Here is a 12,612-nt window from a genome sequence, read left to right on the forward strand (position 1 = left end):
ACCTGAGCCAAAATCAAGAGTTAGCTTAACCGACTGAGCCACCCAGGTGCCCCTGTTTTACTTTTGCAGTGGTTTTCCCAATTCTAGTGCAGGACTCCTGGGGCAGTATCATCACTTGTCTCCATGTATCTATAGCACTTTATATGGTAATTTGCAAATAGCACATGCTTAGTAAGTGTTTGTTGCTGACAATAAAATGCAAGTTTATGTATTTTTTGGTTTATTTTAAAAGTCACTTGTACCTTAATGGAAGTTACTGATTTCTCAATCTCTGCTGCATTTCCACATGTAATCCCTTAAGCCTTTTAAGTAAATCCTCAGTATTAATAGAAATATGATTTTAATCTGGATTACCATGAAGCAATTAGATTTGGCACACCGTTAGTTGATAAAATTAGAGACATATAGCACTAGAAGAGACTCAAGCTTTGGCTCTCAAACAAATGCTGTCCGGGATAACTAATGGCTAATTTTATTTAAAATATTGCTATTTACTAAAATTACAGTCATGTATGTATGATGTATGGTTAATTCTATGTGAATATATATTGTAAAGTAAATATGGTTGATTATATGACTAGTTTAATGAAACAACTATGTTTTAAATATCTTTTTAAAAGTGTACAGATAGTACTTTAAAATTCTGTATGAGTTTGCTGGGGCTGCTGAATGCCTTACCACAAACTGGGTTTTAAACCATAGAAATTTATTGTTTTGCAGTCCTGAAGGCTGGACATCTGGGATCAAGGTATAGGCAGGGTTGCTTCTGAGGCCTGAGAGAAAATCTGAGCCAGGTCTCTCAAGTAGCTACTGATTGTTCGCTGACCATCTTTGGTGTTCCTTGGCTCATAGAAGCACCTCATTCCTGCCTTCATCTTCACATGGTGTTCTCCCTGTGTACATGTCTATGTCCTCATTTCCCCCTTTGATAAGAACACCAGTCATGTTGGGGTCACCTGGGAGGCTCAGTCGGTTAAGTGTCCAATTTCGGCTCAGGTCATGATCTTGTAGTTTGTGAGCTTGAGCCCCGTGTTGGGCTCTGTGCCGACAGCTCAGAGCCTGGAGCCTGCTTTGGATTCTGTGTCTCCCTCTCTCTCTCTGACCCTCCCCTGCTCATTCTCTCTCTCTCTCTCTCTGTCTCTCTCTCTCTCTCAAAAAAAATTTTTTTTAATTAATTAAAAAACAAAACAAAACACTAGTCATGTTGGATAAGAAGCCTACCTCACCCCAGTATGACCTTATCTTAACTAATTACATTCACAATGACCCTATTTCCAAATAAGGTCACATTCTGAAGTATTGGGAGGTAGGACTTCAACATATGACTTTGTGGGGGTGGGGGAGGACACAATTCAACCCATAATACATTCTTTCTTTTTTTTTTTTTTAAGTTTATTTATTTATTTTGAGAGAGAGAGAGACAAAGTGTGAGCAGGGAAGGGCAGACAGAAAGGGAGAGAGAATCCCAAGCAGGCTCTGCACTGTTAGCACAAAGCCTGATGTGGGGCTCGAACGCACAAACCATGAGATTATGACCTGAGCCAAAGTCAGATGCTTAACTGACTGAGCCACCCAGGCACCCCAACCCATCATACATTCTTTTTTTTTTTTTTTTTTTTTTTAACGTTTATTTATTTTTGAGACAGAGAGAGACAGAGCATGAATGGGGGAGGGTCAGAGAGAGGGAGACACAGAATCTGAACCAGGCTCCAGGCTCCAAGCTGTCAGCACAGAGCCTGACGCGGGGCTCGAACTCACCGACCGTGAGATCATGACCTGAGCCGAAGCCGGCCACTTAACCGACTGAGCCACCCAGGCGCCCCCATACATTCTTAATCGTTAAAAAATTTTTCTTTATGTCTAACTAAATTATTTACTTGTTCAAATCAGGTCCCATTTCCTTTCTTCTTTATGGGGAAAGTGGGCTTGATTCTGCTTCTTACCTATGGCAGAGATGAACCTTGCTTTCTACCCCGTTTTTAGCTCCTACTCAAAGTAGGAAGGCTGACTCATGTAATCTGATAAACATTCATTAGGCCACATTCTTTTTGGTGAGGTTATTAGACCTCAGGATCTGGGCCTGAACCTCCTTCATTCCCTTGTAGTTCTAACTGCCATCCTGAAAACAGATCTGTCAAAGTTCCTGCTCTTCTTCCTGGAGGAGGCAGGCCCAGCCAGCTACCCTGCTTGGTCAGATCTAGCTCCACAGCCAAGAAGCAGCTGGCTGATTTCCTTCCATGGTGCATCCATTCACATCACAGTGTTAGGGATGGAGTCAAAAGCCCCTTGCAGACACTGCAGCTTCTGGTCCTAAGTCCCATGCTTACCAGTCACCCTGCTTTGGGATAAGGGGAGGGAGTGGTTTTTATCAGGGCCTTCCTTGACTTTAATGATCCCTGGCCCAGGTGAATGTGCTTCAGAGTGGTCTTTCTTTCAGCTGAAGGTGAGATCTTACACTTAAGGATCTTACACTCAGGAAAGGAGACATAGGGTGTCTCAGTGAAGCGGTAAGTGTGGGCCCCGTGCTCAAACTCAGTTTTGCCCCTGCATTCAGGTTTCTCAGGCATTTGATCAAATGTTAGAAATCCTGCTACATTGTTTCCCTGTGGCTCTTATTCCCCCCACCTCCCCCCCCAACGCATGCAAACAACTCAGTGATATGGCAAGCCTGTTGGCATCTTTCCCTTTTCTTCCTCCATACCTCACTGCTGAAAACAAGTAGAATAATTCTCCACCAAGAAAAGCACTATATCCTCCAATATTCAGCCAAATGTCCTGCCACTTACTCGTTGGAGCTGTTGCTTCCTATCTATCTATCTTTGCCCTCTATCCTCTCTTCATCTTTCAAATCCCTGACCTCCATTGCTGGCTTTTGGTAACTGCTTCTCCTTCTTGGATTTGTGATTCTTTTTTTTTTTTAATTTTTTTTTTCAACGTTTATTTATTTTTGGGGCAGAGAGAGACAGAGCATGAACGGGGGAGAGGCAGAGAGAGAGGGAGACACAGAATCGGAAACAGGCTCCAGGCTGTGAGCCATCAGCCCAGAGCCCGACGCGGGGCTCGAACTCCCGGACCGCGAGATCGTGACCTGGCTGAAGTCGGAGGCTTAACCGACTGCTCCACCCAGGCGCCCCAGGATTTGTGATTCTGTAGAGCACTGTCCGGGATTCGCTGACTTTGGATTCCCACTGGATGCTTAGCCCTGAACACTCCTCTGTCTTTGACATTCTGTGTAGCTTGGGAAAACCTCTAACTTAGCCTCAGCTGTCAGGCCAGTCCTCCTTCTCTTTAAGCCAGGGCAGAGGGATGTGGAGCCTCTCCTGCACACTCCTATTCTGGGTCCTTTTCCACCAGGAAGAAGTGTGTTATGGAGAAGCTATGCTATTGCTGTCTGCTTCTGCTAATTCTCCACTTCCTGGACCAGCTCTGAAGTTCTTGAGCCTCATCAAGCATGGATTTGTAGATGTTTATAATCTTGCTAAGATTAGGAAGTAGCATTAAAGGCGTATTACCAAATGGCCTTCTTAACATGCCTGCCCTGTTTAAGTACATCATAACTCCGATTACCCTTGGCAACACCCCAGCACTCCATTCAGTAAAATGAATCCTGCATATCCTTCTTGACAGCAGTGGATAATCAGACAAAATTGACATCTGTTTGCACTTGTCTGGGAGACTCAAACTAATTGCTGTAGCCAGTCACTATCTTTGAAATATATGGTGGACCCCATCCTGACTGTTGCTGATGTTCATTTTTAAATTCATACATACCAGTGGTATGGCAAATATGTAACACTTGGATCTCCCAGGAGAAAGGTTCTAATTTGTAGAGTTTGTTCATTTACACAGTATAAATAATGCTACCTTAGCTCATGTCAACCTGATGTTATAAAATTCCTGGAAATGTAACAGTAGCTTTTTGCAAGTGGTACACGTTGGCTCCAGCACATTGCAGGATGGATGGGTGGGGAGGGGAAGTATGTAAGCTTTATTTTCATAAGTAATTGTTCATCTCAAATTCATAAGAGTTAACTGTTTAGGACTAGAAAAGAATTCTGAGAGAAAGCAGTGATTTTGAGAAATGGCCTGGCTCAGATTATCTCCAGGTTTTTCCTGGGCATCAAAGCTTTCATCATGGGCCAGGCCCAGCACTGTTCCACCCAGGGGGAAGGGCATGGTAGGCAGAATAGTGGTCTTCAGAGATGCCCATGTCCCAATCCCTGAAATCTATGTGACCTTACATGGCAAAGGGGAGTTAAGGGTGCAGAGGGAATTAAGGGTGCTAATCAGCTGACTTTAAAATAGGGAAAGTATCCTAGATTATCCTGGGTGGTTCAATGTAATCACAGGTGTCCTTAGAGGTAGAAGAAAGAGACCCAGAGAGACAACAGCATGAAAAGGATTTGGCCCAAAGTTCCTAGATTTGAAGGTAAAGGACCCACATGCAAAAGAATGTGGAGAGTTTCTAGAAGATGGCAGAGAAGCAAGAAATCAGATGATCTCTCCTAGTGCTTCCAGGAAAGAACCCAGCCCTGCTGACAATTTGGTATTAGCCCAATGAAGTCCATGTTGGATTTCCAACCTATATACCGTAATATAATAAACTTGTGTTGCTCCAAACTCCATATTTGTGGTAATTTGCTATACAGCAATAGGAAACTAATACAAAGAGCTATCACTATTTTTTTTTTTTTTTTTTTTTTTTTTTATTTTGGGGACAGAGAGAGACAGAGCATGAACGGGGGAGGGGCAGAGAGAGAGGGAGACACAGAATCGGAAACAGGCTCCAGGCTCTGAGCCATCAGCCCAGAGCCTGATGCGGGGCTCGAACTCCCGGACTGCGAGATCGTGACCTGGCTGAAGTCGGACGCTTAACCGACTGCGCCACCCAGGCGCCCCAAAGAGCTATCACTATTAAGCGCTACTGGGGACCCTCTGCATTTGCTAAGAATTTGCTTACTTTTGGCTCCTTAGCTAGCTGGCTCCAAATCCTTGGTTCTGCAACCTTAACTGTGATTATTCTGCCTTTGGCCCTTTGATTTTAGTTACACAGCCCATTGAGCAGGTACCCAGCCTTGGTGCCCTGCATCGTACTCCTCATGAGGGAAAAGGGTATTTAGTTAGTCATATACTCAGCAGTGTTCCTCTCTTTCCCATTTCCTCAGCCCCCACTTCATTCCATATTTCTAGTACCTAAATCCTGGATAATTACAATAGCCTTTCCTCCAAACCCTCCTAAGATCAACCCTCCTGAGATAAAGAATGAATGTCACCAGTGTCTCCTGACTAAAGTACAAACAGCTTGGTTGGCATTCACAGCTTCCCTAATTTTGCCCCAGTCTACTTTACTGAAGATATTTCTTGATATTCCTCTACTGAAGTGTGTAATCCAATCACAATGATGCCTAAAGCTATTTTTCATTTCATGGCTTCTTAATTCATATCCATCCATTCATCTATCCATCCATCATCTAACAAATATTTACTGAGTGCTTTTCTAATACCTCTGCTGAGCATGGTAAATGGTACAAAAAAGTAAGACCAAATAAAACAAGTAAAACAATGGTTATGCTAACTAAAGAACTCACTGCCTAATGGAGGACATTAAAATTCAATACACATAAATTCAATAACTTATGACAATGGATGATAGTGATACATGCCAAGTACCCTGGGAGCTCAGCATAAGGAGGGGCCTAGCCTATCTTCTTGTGATTCCTTCCTCCACTCAGAGACAGCTACACTTTTTTTTTTTTAAGTTTATTTATTTATTTTGATAGAGAGAGTGTGTGTGTGTGCCCAAGCAGGGGAGAAGGGGCAGAGAGAATGGGAGAGACAGAATCCCAAGCAGGCTCCATGCTGTCAGTACAGAGCCCAACTTGGGGCTCTATCTCATGAACCATGAGATCATGACCTGAGCTGAAATCAAGGGTCAGATGCTTAAATGACTGAGCCACCCAGGCACCCCAGAAGAAGCTATATTTTAAAAGGAAGGGTGCTATGCTTGGGAGTTAGAAACCTGGATTTCTGCCCCAATTGTATAATTTCTTGGTGAATTAGGTGAATTGCTGAGTACTTATTCATGATGGGAAAAAGGTGATGTATAATACCATAGAATTGTGAGTAGCAAGAGTGTGAATTATTAATGCTCTGTAATCTTAAAAAGTACTATGTACACTGGATTCTAAGTTCACTTATGAAAGAGGGGAGAACATGCCACACTGAAATGTGCTACTTTGGCCAAAAGATGATAATAATTTTTTTTTTTTTTTTTTTTTTACTGAAGGCAATTAAGCAGTAAACACATAAGGAGCTTCTTTTCTTCCCTCTTTTTTATTTTTATTTTATTTTATTTTTTTTATATATGAAATTTATTGTCAAATTGGTTTCCATACAACACCCAGTGCTCATCCCAAAAGGTGCCCTCCTCAATACCCACCACCCACCCTCTCCTCCCTCCCACCCCCCATCAACCCTCAGTTTGTTCTCAGTTTTTAACAGTCTCTTATGCTTTGGCTCTCTCCCACTCTAACCTCTTTTTTTTTTTTTTCCTTCCCCTCCCCCATGGGTTCCTGTTAAGTTTCTCAGGATCCACATAAGAGTGAAACCATATGGTATCTGTCTTTCTCTGTATGGCTTATTTCACTTAGCATCACACTCTCCAGTTCTATCCACGTTGCTACAAAAGGCCATATTTCATTTTTTCTCATTGCCACGTAGTACTCCATTGTGTATATACACCACAATTTCTTTATCCATTCATCAGTTGATGGACATTTAGGCTCTTTCCATAATTTGGCTATTGTTGAGAGTGCTGCTATGAACATTGGGGTACAAGTGCCCCTATGCATCAGTACTCCCGTATCCCTTGGATAAATTCCTAGCAGTGCTATTGCTGGGTCATAGGGTAGGTCTATTTTTAATTTTCTGAGGAACCTCCACACTGCTTTCCAGAGCAGCTGCACCAATTTGCATTCCCACCAACAGTGCAAGAGGGTTCCCGTTTCTCCACATCCTCTCCAGCATCTATAGTCTCCTGATTTGTTCATTTTGGCCACTCTGACTGGCGTGAGGTGATACCTGAGTGTGGTTTTGATTTGTATTTCCCTGATAAGGAGCGACGCTGAACATCTTTTCATGTGCCTGTTGGCCATCCGGATGTCTTCTTGAGAGAAGTGTCTATTCATGTTTTCTGCCCATTTCTTCACTGGGTTATTTGTTTTTCGGGTGTGGAGTTTGGTGAGCTCTTGATAGATTTTGGAGACTAGCCCTTTGTCCGATATGTCATTTGCGAATATCTTTTCCCATTCCGTTGGTTGCCTTTTAGTTTTGTTGGTTGTTTCCTTTGCTGTGCAGAAGCTTTTTATCTTCATAAGGTCCCAGTAATTCACTTTTGCTTTTAATTCCCTTGCCTTTGGGGATGTGTCGAGTAAGAGATTGCTACGGCTGAGGTCAGAGAGGTCTTTTCCTGCTTTCTCCTCTAAGGTTTTGATGGTTTCCTGTCTCACATTCAGGTCCTTTATCCATTTTGAGTTTATTTTTGTGAATGGTGTGAGAAAGTGGTCTAGTTTCAACCTTCTGCATGTTGCTGTCCAGTTCTCCCAGCACCATTTGTTAAAGAGACTGTCTTTTTTCCATTGGATGTTCTTTCCTGCTTTGTCAAAGATGAGTTGGCCATACGTTTGTGGGTCTAGTTCTGGGGTTTCTATTCTATTCCATTGGTCTATGTGTCTGTTTTTGTGCCATCTTCCCTCTTTTTTAAAAACACAGGACATAAATTCCTCTTAGTGGAGGTGTTCCCCCCCCCCCCCCCCGTACCAGGAAGAAAACAACCCTTATCACTGGGGATGGAAAGTCAATATGGAGATGTGTCTGCACATCTCCAAACAAACCTTACCTTTCATTAGTTTACCACTATATTGACTTTCCCGTAACTGACCACTCCCAGGAATCCAAATTCCTTTTCCCTTATCTTGTCACTTCTCTGCAATTCATTGCTTTTTGTTAAAATGGTATATAAACCCCAGGGTCTAACCATTTCCTTAGGCCTTCAGTTCTTTTCTATGAAGGCCTCTGTGTGCATAAACATTAAAATATTGACATCAAATAATATTTATATGTTCCCCCCCCCATTAATCTGGGTTTTGTTGGGGTTTTTTGTCAGTTTAATTCATGGTCTCAGTTATAGAACACAAAAGGGTAGAATAGCTTTTTTCCTTCCCTGCACTTATTCAAATAAAATCTACTGTTTATGGCTTGAGTCATATGACATTTTTCCCCTTCTTATGTATATATAGTATTATTTTTTAGTGGTCATCATTAAGGACTTTTCCCCCCAAAAACTGCGTGTACAAAAATGTATAAGTCAATGAAGTATTGTGACATGAACAATCCTGAATCTTTTCTAGAGTAAACAATATAACCAGACCCCCAGGAGTCCTGTGTGTACCTCATATAAGCACTTTTGATGTGCTGCCATATTAAATTATATGGAACTTGAAGACAGGCATATTAGCCAAGATTCTTATGTTGGAAATGATAGAACTCAAAGTAACCTAGTTTAAACAGGAGATGACATGTCGCACACAAAGGCAAATCATGGGAAGTATGGGGATGGAGCTGGACTTGGGGTGACTGGGGATGAAAATACCATCACTTTGTCTCGCTTCCTCTTCTCTCCTTGCTTTCCTCCCTCTCTGCATCTCTTTGAGTTATAGCCTCACTGTCTCAAGATGCTTCCTCCCAAACCCTTTTACTTTATAGTCTCAGACCAGAAAAGAAATTGTCTTTCCTTGAGTTAAAAAAGAAAAACATCCTGGGGCACCTGGCCGGCTCAGTTGGGAAAGCATGTGACTCTTGATCTTGGGGTTGTGAGTTTGAGCCCTGTGTTGGGTGTAGAGATTAAATAAATGAACTAGAAAGAAAGAAAGAAAGAAAGAAAGAAAGAAAGAAAGAAAGAAAGAGAAAGAAGAAAGAAAAAGAAATCATTGTTACACTATATGCTAACTAATTTGGATGTAAATTTTAAAAAATAAAAAAGAAAAGAAAAGAAAGGCAGACATTCTGGCAAAAAGCCCTATTGTCTGGCTAACCTGAGTTACATGCCCACCCCTGGGGTCAAGGTAGAGGGTTTGTTACCAGAAGAAGGATGAAGCAAGAGAAAGGTGCTGATAACAACAGACAGTAGCCACAACGCGGGGATCATTTCCCGTTCAATGCCCCAAGTGATCATTACATTCCCTAGAGAGAAGGCAATCCCCTCTTTAATGTTGCAGGAGTCCTGTCATCCTAAGGGAAGGCAAAGATGAGAACCGTGTTTAGGATAAAAATATCAGAGGCCTGGTGATTTTTAAGGACAGAACTGCTTTTGTTCTTCAGATTGTCTCATAGGCCTGCTCTCTGCGACTAGGTCTGGAGTCTAGAGATGGGTCTCTGTTTCATCACAGTTGACATTTGGGGCCAGATGCATACTTTTTGTTGTGGGAGGCTGTCCTGGGTTTTGCAGAATGTTTAGCTGCATCCCTGGATCTACTGTCTAGATGACAGTAGCACCCTCCATCTCCAGTCATAAGAAATAATAATATCTCTAGACATGTCCTCTGAGAGACAAGATTGCCTCTAGCTAAAAACCATTGGTCTGGAAGAAAGGAGCTACTTAAAAAAATAATAATAAACATTAAAAAAGGTAAGTGAAGAGGAAAAGAGCTGATGTCCAAGGCAACAAGGGGAAGAGCACTTACTGGGTCTGCAGCAGAAAGGTCGCCCCCTGTGTTCCCAAGGATGTGTTGGGAAAGTTAACAGAGCTCCCTGGTAAAATTCATCTGAGACAACTTGAAGTGGGATTGCTGGTTTCTGTTAAGCAGACTGGCTGAAGCTGGAGAAATGGTTTTGTTATTTTTGACAGTTATTATGACCTATTTTACCTTTAGATTGAGGTGACTGGGAAACTATTAAAGTTTGAATGAAAGGATAATTTTAATGAATAGAGTTAACATTTTTTTTTCTTAATGGCATGATTAAATTCATACATTACTGCTGTGGAATTAGAATTTTAGAAGTGTCAGTTACATTAATCTACATTACACTACTGTAAAATCGTGATGGATTTCCTGGGAAAATGGATCCCACACAGATCCTTCTAAGATTAGAAACTAAAACTTTCATGTATCATCGAGTGTTCAATTTAAATTCCATGGTAAATGGCCTAACCATGCGAGAATTATCTAAACAGCGTTCCTGAGATATCTTTACATTCAATGGGCTACTCACCTCTTTTTGTAAGAATTTATATCATTGGAAAGAACTTGTAGTATCTTGTCTTAAAATAACAGTTCTGATTCAACCTGAAATGTGCTTTGCAGCAGTAAGGGACCAGGAGAAGAGATAATAAGAGAGAAAAAATGCAATGCTTCAGGTAAGTCTCCATTTGAAAGATGAAGATCATGAACAGCTATTGTCTTTGGCCTGTGCAGCATCCCTTGCCCCTCATTGAGGGAAGAGAGCATCGCTGCTCCTTTTGGGAACTACTCCTTCCCCATTCCATTCCATGTGGTCCTCTCTTCCCTCCACCCCACCTCCCCACCGCATACTGATGGGCTCAGAACCTAGTCTGGGCCAGTGAGACTGCCCTGGCAATTCGCATCTTGGATGGAGTGATGTTATTTGAGTTCCAAGTCCTTCTCAAAGATTGGCTATTTGTGTTTTCCCTCCTGCTCCTTCAATTCTCTAAGCTACCAGTATCCTTCCCAAAATGTATATTCCTGCCTAAGTGATCCAGAGTCAGGTTTTGCCACTTAAAACAGAAGCCAAGGAATCTGTAACTGATGTTGGAGACTTCGACCAAAATATTGTGATTTGTTTCTCACTAAGGCTAAAGAGAAAGGGAGACAGTAAGGAAAGAGTATTGCATCAAAGCTAACAGATAGTCTCTTCTGGCCACATGTTGGAAGTATGGGATCCATTTACACATGTTTTCTTTCTTTCTTTCTTTCTTTCTTTCTTTTTTTAATCTTCCACTCACATTAAGCTTATGTGTAGGTATAGTTATGTAGTTGCCAATGTGGCTTGATTGATGTCAGGATTCCCAAAATGGGGCGCCTGGGTGGCTCAGTTGGCTAAGGGACCAACTTTGGCTCAGGTTATGACCTCTTGGTTCTTGAGTTTGAGCCCCTCACTGCGGTCTCTGCTGTCAGCACAGACCCTGCTTTGGATCCTCTGCCTCCGTTTCTCTGTGTGTGCTCTCTCTCTTTCTCTCTCTCTCAAAAATAATAAACATTAAAAAAAATGATTCCCAAAATGTTTAAGTAATTTTTTCTGAATATGATGCCTACTATTTTCTTTTATTCTTTTTTAATTTTTTTAGTGTTTATTTATGTTTAAGAGAGAGTGAGAGTGAGTGGGAGAGAGGGAGACACAGAATCTGAAGCAGGATCCAGGCTCTGAGCTGTCACCACAGAGCCTGACAAGGGGCTCAAACTCATGAACCATCAGATCATGACCTGAGCCAAAGTTGAACACTTAACCGACTGAGCCACCCAGGTGCCCAGATGCCTACTAGTTTCTAAAATGCAATTGAAAGTACTATAATATCCATTTTCAGAAGTAAATTCTAAAAAGTGTTACTTTTCATTTACAAATGCATTTTAATATTATACATTGTATTTTTACTCATCAAAAGTTATAAACAGCACAGAAGGTTATAAAATAAAATACAAAAGATCCACATCATCCCCTTTCCCAAAGAGAATAAAAATTTCACATCTAGGGTATTTCTAGATATAATTAATATGTTTTTGTTATTGGTATTTCTTAGTACTTGGGACTATTCCTCATTCAACCGAGTAGGCAAGTTTTCTAAAACTTGCTTCAAAGAACGGGTGACAGTAAAGAACACACCTTGGGAAAGAAACAATAAGCCAGATTTGCTTCTTATGGATTTCAAAAGGCGAGGTCCCAGAGGAAAAGCAGGGTCTCTTGTGCACCCAGAAACAAAAACACTTTAGGGGAAGAACATGATGAGGAGGAAACTTCTGAACTGGGGGAGATCAGCTAGGCTTCCTTGAATTGAAGTGACAGGAAGATAGTAAAGATATAACAAAAATATCCTGGATCCTGCTTCAGATTCTGTGTCTCCCTCTCTCTGTCCCTCTCCCACTCACTCTCACTCTCTCTTAAAAATAAATAAACACTAAAAAAAATTAAAAAAAAAAAAAGAAAATAGTAGGCATCATATTCAGAAAAAAATTACTCAAAGATTATGGTCCCTGGAGCCAGGACAAGGGGTCTGGTGGAGAAGAATCCTTAGACAGGAGCTGAGTTGGCATCCGGAGACACTATCCTCCACCACGGTGAGCACTGCCTATCACCCAGGCTTCATTCAGCTGAGCCCAATACAACTGTCACCTGTGCTAAAGCGTGTGCCAGCCCTCTTCCCAGTAATGTCACATCACCTTCCAAGATGCAGCGAGAGAGGACCCATCCTTGCCATGAGAGGGGCCCATCCTGACCCTGTTGATGGCCTAGGACGTGTGCAAGCCCCCTGGATCAGAATATCTGTGGTAGTGGTGTGACGGGAAGTCTCAGGATCTGTATGTAGGGGAGACTGAAGGAAGC

The sequence above is a fragment of the Prionailurus viverrinus genome, chromosome B2 (assembly GCF_022837055.1).
Source record: "Prionailurus viverrinus isolate Anna chromosome B2, UM_Priviv_1.0, whole genome shotgun sequence".
Lineage (NCBI taxonomy): Eukaryota > Metazoa > Chordata > Mammalia > Carnivora > Felidae > Prionailurus > Prionailurus viverrinus.